This window comes from Theropithecus gelada, chromosome 20, assembly GCF_003255815.1.
Source record: "Theropithecus gelada isolate Dixy chromosome 20, Tgel_1.0, whole genome shotgun sequence".
In the NCBI taxonomy this organism is placed as follows: domain Eukaryota; kingdom Metazoa; phylum Chordata; class Mammalia; order Primates; family Cercopithecidae; genus Theropithecus; species Theropithecus gelada.
Genome location: NC_037688.1, coordinates 45636933 through 45652852, shown reverse-complemented (window position 1 = coordinate 45652852; position 15920 = coordinate 45636933). Strand labels below are relative to the sequence as shown.

The 15920-nt window shown below is 47.1% G+C and overlaps 1 protein-coding gene across 4 annotated transcripts in view; it reads right to left on the bottom strand.

Moving 5' to 3' along the window:
* Positions 1-15920, bottom strand: part of BANP (BTG3 associated nuclear protein) — a 128908-nt gene that overhangs the window by 77971 nt on the left and 35017 nt on the right. The window lies entirely within an intron of this gene.

The window sequence follows — 15920 nt, the reverse complement described above, 5'->3', positions numbered from 1 at the left end:
GGGTTTTTAACAGTGTAACTTTCCTAATTGTTGGTGTTCTGTCTGTAAAACTGGATAGGCTCAGGACAGCCGGGATGAGGATGCTGAGTGTGTGACACAGAACAGACTGCGACCACACCAGCTGTTATCACACCCAGTTAATAAAGCTTCTGGGGTGACACACTTGCATGAAAACCGGCTTGACATTTTCAGTCATTCCATCCCAACTAATTCCTATGGTACAGATCTAACGTTCGTAACCATGTAAGTGTTGGTATCGTCCAAAACGGTAGCGCCCTAGAAAGAAAGGGGCAAACATCACACTGGATTGGGATGGAAGGACACACGTGCTGCCTCCAGGTTCTACAGGAACATGTGTGAGCCACAACCACAGGGCTCAGGGTTCTGCTTTGAAGGAAACAATTCTACCAAAGACAAACCACAGCCCAGAAACCACCAAACCTGGTACCACCCTGGAGGAAGCACTAGTGTGTTCAGACAGGCGGCAGCTAACACAGCTTCATCTCAAAGTGCAGACTCACCCACAGATTTCAATTGTGCGTTTTTAAGCCTTAGCACTTTCTGGTCACAAGGGATATCTAAGGTACACTTTGTTGTGGAAGGGTGGGGAGAGAAGGAACTAGCACTTGAAATACAAAGTGGTTATCCCCTGAGGATGAAACACCGTTCTTGAACTTCACTCCCCAAAAACCAACTTGGAAAGCCTGCCTTTCTGTGATTTGCACACAGGAAAATCCAGCCTAGTGTCCCTGTAACTGTCCCCACATTGAGTGCAAGCACAGCGCCATGCCATGCCCAAGTAAATCACGGGACCAGAAGGTTTTCTTCCTAAAATAAAGGCATAATCAACTGCATTTCATTCAAAAATACTATTTTTAAAATTCCTCTACTTGTTATTGGTGACACCTAAAGTTAACACAACAAAACCTGATAAATGACCTACAGATCGGGTATGAAAAGCAGCCCAGGTGGCTGCTGGCTTGGTCACCACAGTCACCTACAGGCTGCAACAGTCCTATGCTCCTCAGAGATGTGGAACTGGAGAGGTTACCTGGCTTGCACGAGCTTGGTATGTTCCCCAAGTGGAGGCTATGGAACACTGGTGTCCCGGGATCCTAGGTTCACAGCATGTGGGAAGGCTGGTGTCCCGGGACCCTAGGTTCACAGCATGTGGGAAGGCTGGTGTCCCGGGATCCTAGGCTCACAGCATGTGGGAAGGCTGGTGTCCCGGGACCCTAGGCTCACAGCATGTGGGAAGGCTGGTGTCTCGGGACCCTAGGCTCACAGCATGTGGGAAGGCTGGTGTCCCGGGACCCTAGGCTCACAGCATGTGGGAAGGCTGCTGTCTTGGGATCCTAGGCTCACAGCATGTGGGAAGGCTGGTGTCCCGGGACCCTAGGCTCACAGCATGTGAGAAGGCTGGTGTCTCGGGACCCTAGGCTCACAGCATGTGGGAAGGCTGGTGCCCCGGGATCCTAGGCTCACAGCATGTGGGAAGGCTGGTGTCCCGGGACCCTAGGCTCACAGCATGTGGGAAGGCTGGTGTCCCGGGACCCTAGGCTCACAGCATGTGGGAAGGCTGCTGTCTCCGGATCCTAGGCTCACAGCATGTCCACACACACATTCATTCTCTCTCTTCCCCCATGAGCAACTGAAGAAGGACGGTGCTGCTGAGTGGCCAGCAGTCCCCTAATGACTCTTCACAGTGGCCATTGGCACATTAACGGTCTGAGAAGAAAGTTTAACAGAGTAAAATGTATTCAGGCCACCATCTGGCAAGGTCATTTGACCAAATATACCTTTTTTCCCTTGAAGATCCTTATTAAGGTGAAGGAAATCATGTTCTTTTTTTTTTTTTTTTTTTTTTGAGACAGAGTCTCGCTTAGTCGCCCAGGCTGGAGTGCAGTGGCGCGATCTCGGCTCACTGCAAGCTCCGCCTCCCGGGTTCACGCCATTCTCCTGCCTCAGCCCCCCGAGTAGCTGGGACTACAGGCGCCCGCCGCTTCGCCCGGCTAATTTTTTGCATTTTTAGTAGAGACGGGGTTTCACCATGTTAGCCAGGATGGTCTCGATCTCCTGACCTCGTGATCCGCCCGCCTCGGCCTCCCAAAGTGCTGGGATTACAGGCGTGAGCCACCGCGCCCGGCCGGAAATCATGTTCTAAGGCAACCAGCTCCCAGCTGGAATAATGTGCCCCTCAGGTGCCCCACAGCTTTCTGGGGGGCTCGTGGATACAGACAGCTCTCAGCAACGCAGTCTCCAGATCCCCACCTTCCAGAACGTCCTGTTTCCTAAAGAGGACTCTCCGTGAGCGAGCATCTCGATGTGTGTGTTCCCTTCCACGAAGCCCTTTTCCCACCTAAAAACCACCTCTGCTCTGAGCACACTGGACGCACCATCCACCTAGGGCGCAGACCCCAGGAGCCAGCACAGGCCACCTGAACACTGGCATGGTGGTGACAAAACTAGCGCCTCGCCGGCTGACTACAAAGCCCTCGGTAAGTCAGCTGGGTTGCAATCCTTTGCTTTCAACAAAACAGATGGAGATCATCAAAAACAGTTTCTGAGAACGGACCACTGAGACCCCTGGCACATAACTCAAGGAAGCTGAGGACTCCTTCCTCTCCCACATATTACTGGTGTGACCCGAGTTTCCCAGTACCCTAGAGCTACAAAAACCAAAAACAGCAGAACCAACGTGGAATCCTCTCTCATCTAAGCAGTCAAACATAATCAATCATCCATCGATACAATAATTAACCAAAAAGCCCCATCTAACTACTCAAAAATATATTCCCAGTATTTTATTATCAAGAATTAGTTCTAAGTGGGTGACACAGTCACGCTGTTTTGTTCAACCACTGTAGTAGGAATTCAATCCAAAAGGGGTTTTTTTTTTAGCCCTTAGGGCCTTATGGTTAGGAATACAAACTTTTTCAGCTTCGATTTACATCCCTGTTTCTGTTGCCCAGGCACGCGACAGCCATGCTAACAGGATGAAATTCTGTGAGGGAAATGAAACGGAAAGCAAAGTTCGAAGACCAGAAAGTGATAGAACATTCGACTGCCAAAAGCTTACTGGAGAGACGTTCAAAATGCATCATGATATTTACATTATAATGGAAAAATTTAAAAAAAAACAATAAACCAGTTTTGTTTTTAATGATCAATATTATAATGTGCTGTAAAAGTAATTTATTTTAATGTTTAAAAAACGCCAGAAACTACATGCTTTCAACTAATGCAATTTAAATCAACCTCAAATTGCACAAAAGAATACATTTTTTTAAAATTATGGAACAGTAAGGAGAATGAAGTCCCTATCTAAGGACTGATGTGGAAAAAGTGCCACAACAATACTAAGCGACAAAAAACACAGGTAAGTACAGACACATATGTGTGTGCATTGAAATGTGTCTGTAAGGATAGTCAAGAAACTGAGAAGCAGGTCACTGAGCCTCATGAGACGGGCCCTGCAGCATCTTCACAGCACAGACAGCAGCCCACGCAGAGAAGCTATTAACCTGCTCAAGGCCACACAGCCAGTGAATGGCAAAATCAGGTCTGAGGCCAACATACAATATGTGACAGGAGCTGACATTCCTAACCAAAACCACTCTGACCCACAGCCCTCAGCCTTTCATCTGTTTTGCCATCTCCTCACTACGCTTTAGTTTTCCACGTGGCCTTCCCCTGTACGGGGTCCTTCTGCTCATCCAGTGGTGTCTCCCAAAGTCCCTAGGAGAATGCACAGGACATGGCTGAAGACTGTTCGGGACACGGAGGAATTCAAGAGTGAGCCTCCCATTTGAGTAAAATGCCTCTCGATCCGCTGGTTCACATGCTGCTGCTCTGCATGCTGAAAGCAAAGACTGAGAATCCCGACCCAGAGCAGAACCCACCAAGCAGGATGCCAAAAGGCAGCCTAGAATGTTCCCATCTACTGTGCAGGGTCAGTTCTGAATTCCACCAGGAGGTGCTAAACTAAAGGTGACTTAAAGTCTGAGGGCTGACTGGCAGGAGCTGGCAGCCACCATGAGACCCAGCCCGGAGTGGGCACTCGGGGACCCACCAGGAAGTAACAGTCTTCATTCTGCTGAGCTCAAGGAGTACTGAGTACTTCGTGTACATGTCTCGCTCCCAGCCATCCTGGCTATTTTACCTGCTTTACCATGAAGACACTGATGCTCAGAAAGATTAGGATCTGTCCCAGGTCTCACCACTTACCAGTGACAGAACCCGTGTTCAAAACTAAGTATTTCTCATGCTTTTAGTCACCTGCTGGACAACAACGGCAACGATCCTATTTCAACTACTGCTACAACTCACCCTTTCATTGGTTGAGGTTTTTAACTGTTTTACTTTGATGGATTTAAAACAAAACCTCTTCAGCCAGGCGCAGTGGCTCTCACCTGTAATCCCAACCCTTTGGGAAGCTGAGGCAGGCAGATGGCTTGAGCCCAGGAGTCCAAGACCAGCCTGGGCAACATACAAATAAAACAAAATAAAATCTTCCACTCTGAAAGCTGTCATGGCAAACATTTTCCACGCTAAGCTTATAAAGTGGCCTTCCACTTCTCTTCTGCTTCAGGGAACCACCTCATCTCGGAGCCCCAAGCACCTGCCCCATGCTCTAGGCAACTGGCAGGGCGGCCCCTGTTGCTCGTGGACCATACAAAATGCAGCACATGTGAACAGACATCAAGAGGCTTTGTTCAAGTACACGCAAAACAAGCCACCAAAATAAGACATAACATTAAAAATCTTAAGAAATGCAAGATTTAAACTATTTTCACAAATTTGTGTTTGCCATGTTTTATTACAAAAGGAAATGAAAACTAAGTTATTCTGAAGCAGAGACTTGAAAACCTACGCAATGGTTCAGAGACAATGACACGGGAAGGAGGAGGAGAGCAACGCTGAGGACCAGAGCCCAGCCAGTACCCGGACGAGGGCCCAGCAACGCTGAGGATCAGAGCCCAGCTGGCACCCAGACAAGGGCCCAGCAACACTCAGGACCAGAACCCAGCTGGCACCCAGATGAGGGCCCCGTAACACTCAGGACCAGCGCCCCGCCAGCACCCAGGACGAGGGCCCAGCCAGCACTTCAGAGCAGCAGAACATCTGACCCATGCAGCCAGTGAGCAGAGCCCGAGAGCCCTCGCAGCAGAGGTTAGCATCGGAAGCCAGCTCCAACTAAGTGGCTCAGGCCGCTGAGACGCCGGGTGGGTCCCGGTCTGAGACTGGGGCTGGGCTCCATGAAAGCTGTCGAATGCGGAAATGACGAGGCGAGAGAGTCACCTGATCTGCAGCGGTGACTCCAGACACCACCGTGGGTGCCTGCTGGACACACACCTCTGCCTGGGCACAAATGATCACAGGACGGAGAAGAGACACAACTCTGTTCTCCGCCTAACCCTCAACTCACACAGAGATGCCGAGAGGACAATCTGAGGAGAAAGCAAGCACCAAGCCTCCAAAGATGAGTTGAAACAACTTTCAAACGTCCCAGGGCCAAACCCGCTAAATATGCACCTAACACATCTGCACTGGATACTCAGTAAGTGAGAAGCCCACCCTGGGCACCGCGGGACCCCCAGCCTCCAGGGGCTCCCGCTCCAGCTCACCGCGCGAACAAGGCCCGGCACGCTGCTTCCCCTCGGCGCCCCGCTGAGCCCAAGATCTTGACCCAGAGCTCATTACCTGTGGAGTCCAGTCACCCACCACTCCCATTCACGCCGCAATATCCGGCTGTTTTTCACGGCAGGGAGAGGAGGAACTTCACCGGGATATCTGACGTATATTTGAACAAAAACAAGCTTTTGTCTCCTTCCCACCGAGTGCAGCCTCACCACGTGACACGCTGCCGCCACGCGTAGGCATCCCTTTTATAATTCAAAGTAATTATTATCAAGTGCAGGTTAGAAAAGCTGATATTAGTTTTCTAATTTTTATGAATTCTCTCAAGGAAAAATATTTCAACAACAGCAAGGTAAAAAGAATTAAGTAATTTTTTCTGCTTTCTACTTATTAAGAAAAAATGGACAGATTTCTTTTAAACTCCAGTACCTGTTCCCAAAGAACATTTTCTCCCATGGATGTTTATGCTCCTACATAACACACAAGGACTAGGGCCAAACAAAAGAAGAAACTGGTTTGATGTAATGTGCTTACAAAAAGAGGAGCTGCTCAGAGCTTCAGCGGGAGGAAAAGCAGGCCCCCCAAAGCCCCCCAGGCCAGGGCAGCCCATAGCCCACTTCCCTTGCCATCAGGGCCTGTCCCAGGAGCCCCCGCACATCCAGACTGCATTTCCCAAGCCCTTTCTGTGCACACACGGCCCTGTGGCCCAATTCCACCCATGGACTCTAACAGGCGAGAGGTGTGTCACTTCCAGGACACAGGTTTTAACAACAGGATGCACCTTTTCACGTCTCTCCTCTTCCCAGGCTGAGGACCCCAAGGCCACAGGGTGAGCACACAGTAGAAGGCTCAGGCATCAGAGGCACCCGGGGCAGTTGTGGGAGGACGAGAATCGCCCAAACTGCCCCCTGAACAAGCAAGATGCACCCTCCCACCGCGCTAATCACAAGTCCAGGGGACCCTCTACTGCCATGGCTCATGTCACCCAATCAATACCGTCAGCATTCAGACTAATCAAACATTTACTAAAGTATATTTCTACTGCTTGCAGGTTCCAGGGGTTTTTTATTTTGTTTTATTTTATTTTTATACACGGGGTCTCCCTATGTTGCCCAGGCTGGTCTTCAATTCCTGGTCTCAAGTGATCCTCCCACCTCAGTCTCCTGAGGTGCTGGGATTACAGGCCTAAGCCACTGCACCACGCTAAAGATTAAAAACTCATAAAAACATGACCTAACAAAAAATACCCAGGGGTAAAAATAAATTGACATTAAAGTTTTCTTCCTAATATCTAACGAAATAAGCAAAACAGAACATAAAGCCAACTCTCCAAATAACCACTGCACCAGAGAAATGGGAGTAACCTTTAAAAAGTCACTGCTAAAGAAAGAAGCTTCTAGCTTCTGGCAATCAATCGGCTTTGAGAGGCTCCAGATCTAACTCCTCACGCTGCTGTCCCCAAGGAGCCATGCTTGTGCGCTGACAGAGATCTGTGACTTCAACCCAACAATCCCAAATCAGAAGGGCGAGCAGGTCAAGGACGTATATGTTTTCCTCCTCTTCCCTAGAAGCTACAGAAATGACTACTAGTGAGAGAGGGAAGCAGCGTCAGAACTGACTCCACAGAAGTCAGCATGCTGCAGCGGCACAAGACAGGGGGTTCCTAGGCAACATGTTTGGGTGAAAAGCCACCCAGGACCCCTTCCATGCTCGGAGGACGCCGCGCACCGCATCCTGGTCTCTAACGCCAGGGCCCTCCGCGCACCGCATCCTGGTCTCTAACGTCATTTTTCAATTCACAGAGAAACAGCTGATTCTAGGCTGGGAAAGGCACTCACAATGAGCCGGGAGAAGTATTTGGTAGCGCTGTGCAAGTAAAAAGTGCTCAGGCCAGGCATGGTGGCTCACATCTGTAATCCCAGCACTTTGGGAGGCCAAGGCAGGTGGATCACCTGAGGTCAGGAGTTCAAGACCAGCCTGGCCAACATGGTGAAACCCCGTTTCTAATATAAATACAAAATTAGCCGGGTGTGGTGGCAAGGCCTGTAATCCCAGCTACTTGGGAGGCTGAGGCAGGAGAATTGCTTGAACCCAGAAGGCGGAGGTTACAGTAAGAGATCACCCCACTGCACTCCAGCCTGGGAAACAAGAGCAAAACTCTGTCTCAAAAGGAAAAAAAAAAAAAAAAACACTAACGATGAAACACCTACAATGAAGAGGGAATGGGGGGAATGTCAAGGGGCACAGGAGCCAACTGACAAGCTGCCAGTGGCCAAAGCTGGAAGGATGTGAGCACCAGAATGAAGCAGAACTGGATTCTAACCCACAGAGTAAAGTACATCTCCACGAGCAGACGTTGATGGAAACAGACGAGTGAATAAATGAATCACTGGGAAAGAAGAGACAAGCCTCCCAGGTGGACTAACAACAGTATCTGTGGCACTCCACCCTCGAGGCGGCGGCACACAACTCCCCACTCCACAACCGGGTGACGGGCATAGCGGCTTCCTTCCAAAGTGCAGGATGAAAGTGGCAAGTCACCTGACTGTGGAAGATGCGGAAGAGCACACCGCAGCCAGGTGATCCACATCAGCATCAAGCACTGAGTCCTGCTGACGGTGCTGGCCAGGACAGGATGTGACGAGAAGGACTTCACCTCCGTGTCCTTCCTCCCCAAAACCCGTGACCCCAGTCTAGTCAGGAGACAAATTCCAACAGAGGCACATCCTACAAAATACCCGACCCAAAGATCCTCAAAAAGTTGCCAAAAACAAGGAAGTGTGAGAAACGGTCACGGATCAGAGGAGCCCAGGGAGGCTTGGCAACAGAGCGTCCCATGGACCCACAGTCATGAAAACATACAGTGGGTACCATGAGGAACAGTGTGTGGTGTTTCTATATTTATTAGAAACACCTATATTTATTAAAATAATTGAATTTATTATTAAAAACCTAGGCTTCACTGGCAAATTCTATCAAATTTTTAAAAAGAAATAAAAATCTCACAGAAACATTTTCAGAAAATAGACAACGAGGGGCAGCTTCCCAGCTCCGCTGCTGAGGTCAGCAATATCCTGATAACAACACAAAGACATGGTAAAAAAAAAAAAAAAAAGAAAAGAAAACTGCAGACTAACACATCCCACAAACACAGACGCAAAAACTCTTCATTAAATATTAGAAAACTGATCGGCCAGGCGCAGTGACTCACGCCTGTAATCCCAACACTTTAGGAGGCCGAGGTGGGTGGATCACAAGGTCAGCAGATCGAGACCATCCTGGCTAACATGGTGAAACCCCATCTCTACTAAAAATACAAAGAATTAGCCGGGCGTGGTGGTGGGCGCCTGTGGTCCCAGCTGCTCGGGAGGCTGAGGCAGGAGAATGGCGTGAGCCCAGGAGGTGGAGCTTGCAGTTTATATCTATATATACACATATACATATAAACTGATCCATAGAGCAAAAGCAGAGTACACGGAGATCAAGTCAGGTTTACGACAACAGAAATGCAAGGTTCGGTTAGTATTCGAAATCGGCGTCATTTACTTTAACAAAAGAATCAAAAAGGAACACCATACCATCATCTCGGGAAGATACAGAAAAGGCATGTGAAAATCCAATGTCCGTTCGTTCATGTGAAAAACTCCCATGAAACAAAGAACAGAAGGACACTTCTTCAACCTGATAAAGAGCATCTGGGAAAAACGTACAGGTAACATCAGACTTAATGGTGAAAGGCTGGATGCTTTCACTCAAAGATCAGGAATAAGGCAAAAATATTGTTATAAAGAAAATGCACCGAAATAAAGATCATGTCCAGCACATTAAAGGAAGGGAAGGTATAGAAATTCTATAGGAAGAAGCAAAACTCTATTTAAAGGCAACATAATTATGTATTTTTTTAAATAAAATCCTACAGAAAATATAAAACAAGTTCATTTAGAAATGGCACAGGATAAAGGTCAGTAAAGAAAAATCTATTGTACTGCTATATCCTTCCAATGAACAACTGGATACTGAAATGTAAAATACAATACCATTTATGATAGCATCTGTAAGTATGAAGTATTCAGAGATAAATGTAATGAAATATGTACAGGAGTTGAACACTGAAAACTGTATAAGACTGCTAAGATAAATTAAAGACCTGCATAAATGGAGAGACATACCATGTTCATGAATCAGAATACTCAATATTGTTAAGTTGGCAATTCCCCCAAATTGATCTACAGATTCAATACAATCCCAATGAGTCATGAGTTATTCTAAAACTAGAGAAGTGCTCCAAATTATTAGAATGTACATTATCATCACAACATTTAAATTTATGTTTCTCATTGGTCTGGTTATTAGATTGTATCTCTAAAGCATATGATTATGTGAATAATTCCGGAAGTTGTATGTATGTAAACTGTATGTTTTCTTTGGCTAGTACTCAGTCCGAGCATGTAGAAGGTATCACAATTAGGTCACCAAAAATATGCAGCTGTGCAAGGTACTCTAGTCCAGTCAGGAAAAGAAATCACATGTACACGAAATTAAATGCAAGCAACCAAAATTCAATTATTAAATAAGAAAAGAATTAAACAAAACCATCTTAGCTGAGACCAGACCATTTCTTCACAATTCAAGCAGCTCTCCCTTGAGTTTGTCAGATTCTAAAGCCTATGAAATGCTATAATTTTGACTGGGAATGTCAATGACCCAAAACTGAAAAGATTGGTTGACCCTGGCCAAGAACTCTGGTGCTCCCATGCCAGAACAGAGATGCTCAGAACGAGGCCTAGCTCTACACACCACCACAACAGCCTTTCCACGAGTATCTATCAACACAATAGATAAAAGACCCTCTAGGAAACAAAACAAAATAAAAGACCCTCTAGGAAATGAAACAGAGAATGAGCAGCCAGCATACTAGAGGGAATTAAAATCATTCCTTAAACAAATATTTCAACTCTCCACAGGTCAACAGTCAGTTCTGAGGAAAAGAACAATTTCTCCCCCATTGAGTCTTACATGACCCATCTCTGGAAGACATACTTTAAAAGAAATCACACTTTTAAAAATTTCCAGAACTAGTATTATACAGAAGCCTATGGTTTACAATTGTTGTAAAATTGTAGAAACATGCTAGTTCTTAATTCTTTAACGTTCTTAAAGATAAACATCTGTGACTTTAAAAAGCAGATTTTTAAAATCTATTTTTTAATTAAAATAAACTAAAATAAAATTAGCTTGTTTTTATTTTTTAAAATAATTTTGCGAGTCAGTCAGTATGTTAACAAAAACAAAGCAGAAAATCCTGGGCTGTGAGCTGCAGTCTGAGCTGCCCATCAGCCAACTCCACAGGTGTGCTGGGCACACAGAGCCCTGTCACCCGCCCTGTGTCCTGGATGTGCACAGCCACGTGGGCCTGCACCCCCTGATGGGCAACACTCCATGCTCTGCTGCATCCTATTCACACCACTGTCTCTGTCCAGCTTGGAAGTACAGACAAAGGATGCTAACATTTACTTGTATAAGTGTGAACATGTGCGTGCCCTGGATCCCTGCAGGCCATGTGACATAATGCCCCAACTGACCTGTCCACACTAGCATTCAAAGGACAGGCCCAAACATCTTTAAAGTTAAAACCTGAGGCTGCTACACCAAAATTACAATGAAGCAAAATTCTGCACATCTGCAGGAAGAAAATAAGCACCTACCTACAAAAATTAAAAGACCATTTTTCTTGTCCCCAAGTGGATGATGGCTGTTGGATGAGGCCCATCCAGGTGACTCACATTTTTATTACAATGATTCAACTTTAGCTTCAAATAAAAAGGGCTTTCTTTTTCTTTCCTTTGTTCTCGAAGTTATTTAAAGAATCTCATTCCGGTGTAGAACCCAAAAATCTGGATCCAAAATGCCAAGTGAGGCAAGCGGTACTCCACTGCCTTTTTGTGTTCCAGAGAGTACAAGGAAAAACTCATCAGCTCTCAGCACTGACAGCACAGACTGGTGCAAGTCAGTTTTAATGAGAAATTACCCACAGGTGGGTGGATTTCCACACACAGACAGGGGGCCTCAGTGACGCCCCTGCTGCTGCAAGGCTGTGCCCGCCCTTGAAGGTTGGGCTGGCTCTGAGCAGATGCAGCCGCTCTAAACAGAAGGGCAAGTGACACCGCAGGGGGCAGCTTCTCGCCCTTTCTCCGGGGGCCTCATCACAACTCAAAGCCCCTGAAGGTGTCTGCATCTGTGCTATAAGATTACACTCGGACTTCCCAGCTAATCCCTCACAGCAAGGAGTGAGCCCTGGGAACCCTGGGCTATTTTAACAGCATACGATTTGGATATAATACTATCTGTGACTCACATACTCCTAATCTTCATTTAAAATACCTGAGTCCCGGCCGGGGGTGGTGGCTCACACCTGTAATCCCAGCACTTTGGGAGGCCGAGGCGGGCAGATCACGAGGTCAGGAGTTCGAGAGCAGCCTGGCCAACATGGTAAAACCCCGTTTCTAATTTAAAAAAAAAAAAAAAAATTAGCCAGGCGTGGTGGCGTGCGCCTTTAATCCCAGCTACTCAGGAGGCTGAGGCAGGAGAATCACTTGAACCCAGGAGGCAGAGGTTGCAGCGAGCTGAGATCATGCCATTGCACTCCAGCCTGGGCGACAGAGCGAGACTCCCATCTCAAAATATCTGAGTCCCAAAATAAATAATCCATAGAAGCACCTTATTATTTGGAATGCTAACCAATTTTTAACTTTATTTGGAGACTTTTCCTTTTCAAAGTTCCACTGCCCACATTTTAGACAGACAATTCTCATTCACTCATATGTGTTTACAAATTAGTAATTTTCTAATTTAAACATACTTTTTTTCATTGACATAATGGGATTAAGTTCTTATCTGCTACTTCTCTCCCACAATTTTCTGTCAACAGCTCTCAACTGTTGGCAATTTTTATTTCTAATTTTCAGGACTTATATGGAAAGATACCAGCCTGGCCAACATGGCAAAACCCCATCTCTATCAAAAAATACAAAAATTAGCCAGGCACAGTAGCATGCACCTATAGTTCCAGCTACTCGGGAGGCTGAGGTGGGAGAATCGCTTGAACCCGGGAGGGACAGGTTGCAGTGAGCCGAGATTGCACCACTGTACTCCAGCCTGCATGACAGAGTGAGACTGTCTTTTATAAAGAACTTACATGGAAAGAAATGCCAGACTTAATAACACCCTTTTTGTTTTTGTTTTTGTTTTTTTTTTTTTTTGAGTTAGGACCTCGCTCAGCCTGGAGTGCAGCGGCACAGTCACAGCTCACCATAGTCTCACCCTCCCAGGCTCAAGCAATCCTCCCACCTCAGCGTCCTAAGGGATTATAGGCGGGTGCCACTGTGCCAAGCTAATTTTTTTATTTTTTTGTAGAGATGGGAGTCTCACTATGTTGCCCATGCTGGTCTGGAACTCCTGGGTTCAAGTGATCCTTCCATCTTGGCCTTCCAAAGTGCTGGAATTATAGGTGTGAGCCATCGCACCCAGCCTCCTCCTTTAAAAGTCATTCAAATATACCACATTTAAAACTTTCCACCAGGCATGGTGGCTCACGCCTGTAATCCCAGCACTTTGGGATGCCAAGGAGGGTGGATCACCTAAGGTCAGGAGTTCAAAACCAGCCTGGCTAACGTGGTGAAACCCTGTCTCTTCTAAAATTACAAAAATTAGGCAGGCAGCGTGGTGCATGCCTATAATCCCAGCTACTCGGGAGGCTGAGGCAGGAGAATTGCTTGAACCTGGGAAGCAGAGGTTGCAGTGAGCCAAGATTACACCACTGCCCTCCAGCCTGGTGACAGAGCAGAGTCTCAAAAAAAAGGAAACCACTCCTCTGTTTTCTTGTGATTTTGCATAGGATATATTTTAAATAGGATTTTAAATAGAATATATTTTTATCCTATTTAAAGCTATGAGAAAATAGAATAATTCTTCTATTAATCTTAATTTTTACAAATAATGGTTTTATTAGCAATATTAATAACCCCCATGTTGATATACAAAAAATATATTCTACAATAGGTTGATTTTGCCTTGCCAATACAGTGCTTTCAAACCAGAAGATCTCACACATCTGGGTTAACTGGATTGTGCATCTGAGTCAGTATTAGGCAACTTTACTCTTATTTCACTGCTTGTTGACACGCAGAGAGAAGCACGGGGGATTTCTGCCATGGCAGGTCTGTGGCCAACATCCGCCCCATGGATGTGTTTTCGTGAACACAGACACTGCTACCCTCAGAAAGCAGGAGGACCCTGGGCTGAAGCAGCCCCAGAGGAGCTCCAGGTCCTCTTCCTCTCATCTTCTTTTTTTTTTTTTTTTTTTTTTGAGACGGAGTCTCGCTCTGTCGCCCAGGCTGGAGTGCAGTGGCCAGATCTTAGCTCACTGCAAGCTCCGCCTCCCGGGTTTACGCCATTCTCCTGCCTCAGCCTCCCAAGTAGCTGGGACTACAGGCGCCCGCCACCTCGCCCGGCTAGTTTTTGTATTTTTTTAGTAGAGACGGGGTTTCACCGTGTTCGCCAGGATGGTCTCGATCTCCTGACCTCGTGATCCGCCCGTCTCGGCCTCCCAAAGTGCTGGGATTACAGGCTTGAGCCACCACACCCGGCCCCCTCATCTTCTTTTTAAAGATGAGGAAACTAGAAACTCAGATGGAAATGAATGCGTGACTTGGCCAAGGTCACCCCAGTGTCCGTCAGGGCAACTGTACCAGCCAGAGGCCCGAGCTCCACCCCATGCAGATGGAATCCAAACAAGGCACCCTCAAGGCCAACCCACGACGGAAACCACACTCCAGCCTTTGGAGTTCTTCACACAGGAACTTCTCTCCCCATCACACATCGTCAGTGGTGGAATCTAACCATCGATTTTGTCAACACTTTTCCCAAGTGGTGACAATGACCTGCCCAGCACTGGCACAAAGTGACAAGTGACACCTGATGGGCAGCCATCCTCCGGCACACAAGGCTCTGGGGACAGGAGAGGTTTGTTCATCCTTGTGTTTAATTCCTTAGAACAATGGTTCTCAATGCAGCCCTGGGATGCTTTGAGATCCGGTGGGACATATTTGGTGGTCAAGATTCAGAAAGTACTGGAATTTGGCAGGCAGAGGTAAGGGAGGTTGAGACGTCCTTCAATGAGTGAGACAGTCTCACCCAACAAAAACTCTCCACGCACAAAACTTACAATGAACCAGAACTTCACGAGTGGAAAACAGGCTTCTAACTCTCTGAACTCAGAAACTTACTCTATTCAACATTTACACACAAAACATTTTTGCACGGTCTTACTATGACTTGAATTTTCCATGAATTCAACTATTACATAAGTCTAGAAAAATTTATAGTTTGCTTTATTTGAAAGTTCATTAGCAACTGCTCACTATTCTGTAACATTCCATCACCAGCTGGGGGCTGAACTCCCAGTGTCACACCTGGGTCCGTCTGCAGGGACCACCCCCCAATCACCAGGATGCAACACACCAGGTGGGACGTCTGACTTTTTCACGGCCGACCATCACCATGTTGAAATGTGTTGTCTTATCACACAATACTATCACATTTATTCTCTATAGCTAGGGCAGTCCATTAATTTTAAGTTATAAATTACATTTTCTTTTTTCTTTTTTGAGACGTAAGTTATATTTTCTAAACACTGCATTTTAGGGTAAGAGGACATTACCCCAAAAAACTATCCTTAAAAAAAAGGCATTGGGTCCAACAGCTTTGCACAGCTGACCTGAGAGCCCAACAGCGTCCCTGCACAGAGGACACAGTAAACAAACTCCTGCTGGGGGGAAACGCGAGTGACAGCATATGTGCAGGGTGAAGGCCCCGTCTCAGAGGAGCACACGAACGCTCCCCACCTCCCGCCCGCGAACTGAAATGCCAATTCCACCGCCAGCAGCGGAGCTTGGAGGGCGGGGTAGCGTTTCCAAAACCCCCGGCACGCCTGAGAGTTCCAACAGGCACCAATGCTTCAGCTAGCACAGCAGCCATCATCTGGAGCTGCCCCCAGACAAGCCAGGACAGCCAGCCACCTCGGTACTAGGGTATGTTCATGAACATCCCATGCCCAGCCAGCCAAGGAGCCCCTGCTCTCCCTTCCCACACTCCCTGGCAAGGTCCACAAAGCACCTAACCCAGCGCCAGCTGCCAGCACACATGGGCGGCAAGGTCACAACAGTCCTTCCAGGCTTGCTGCGGCTCCCATTCCTCGGCATCCACATGTCCTCCCCGGCCCC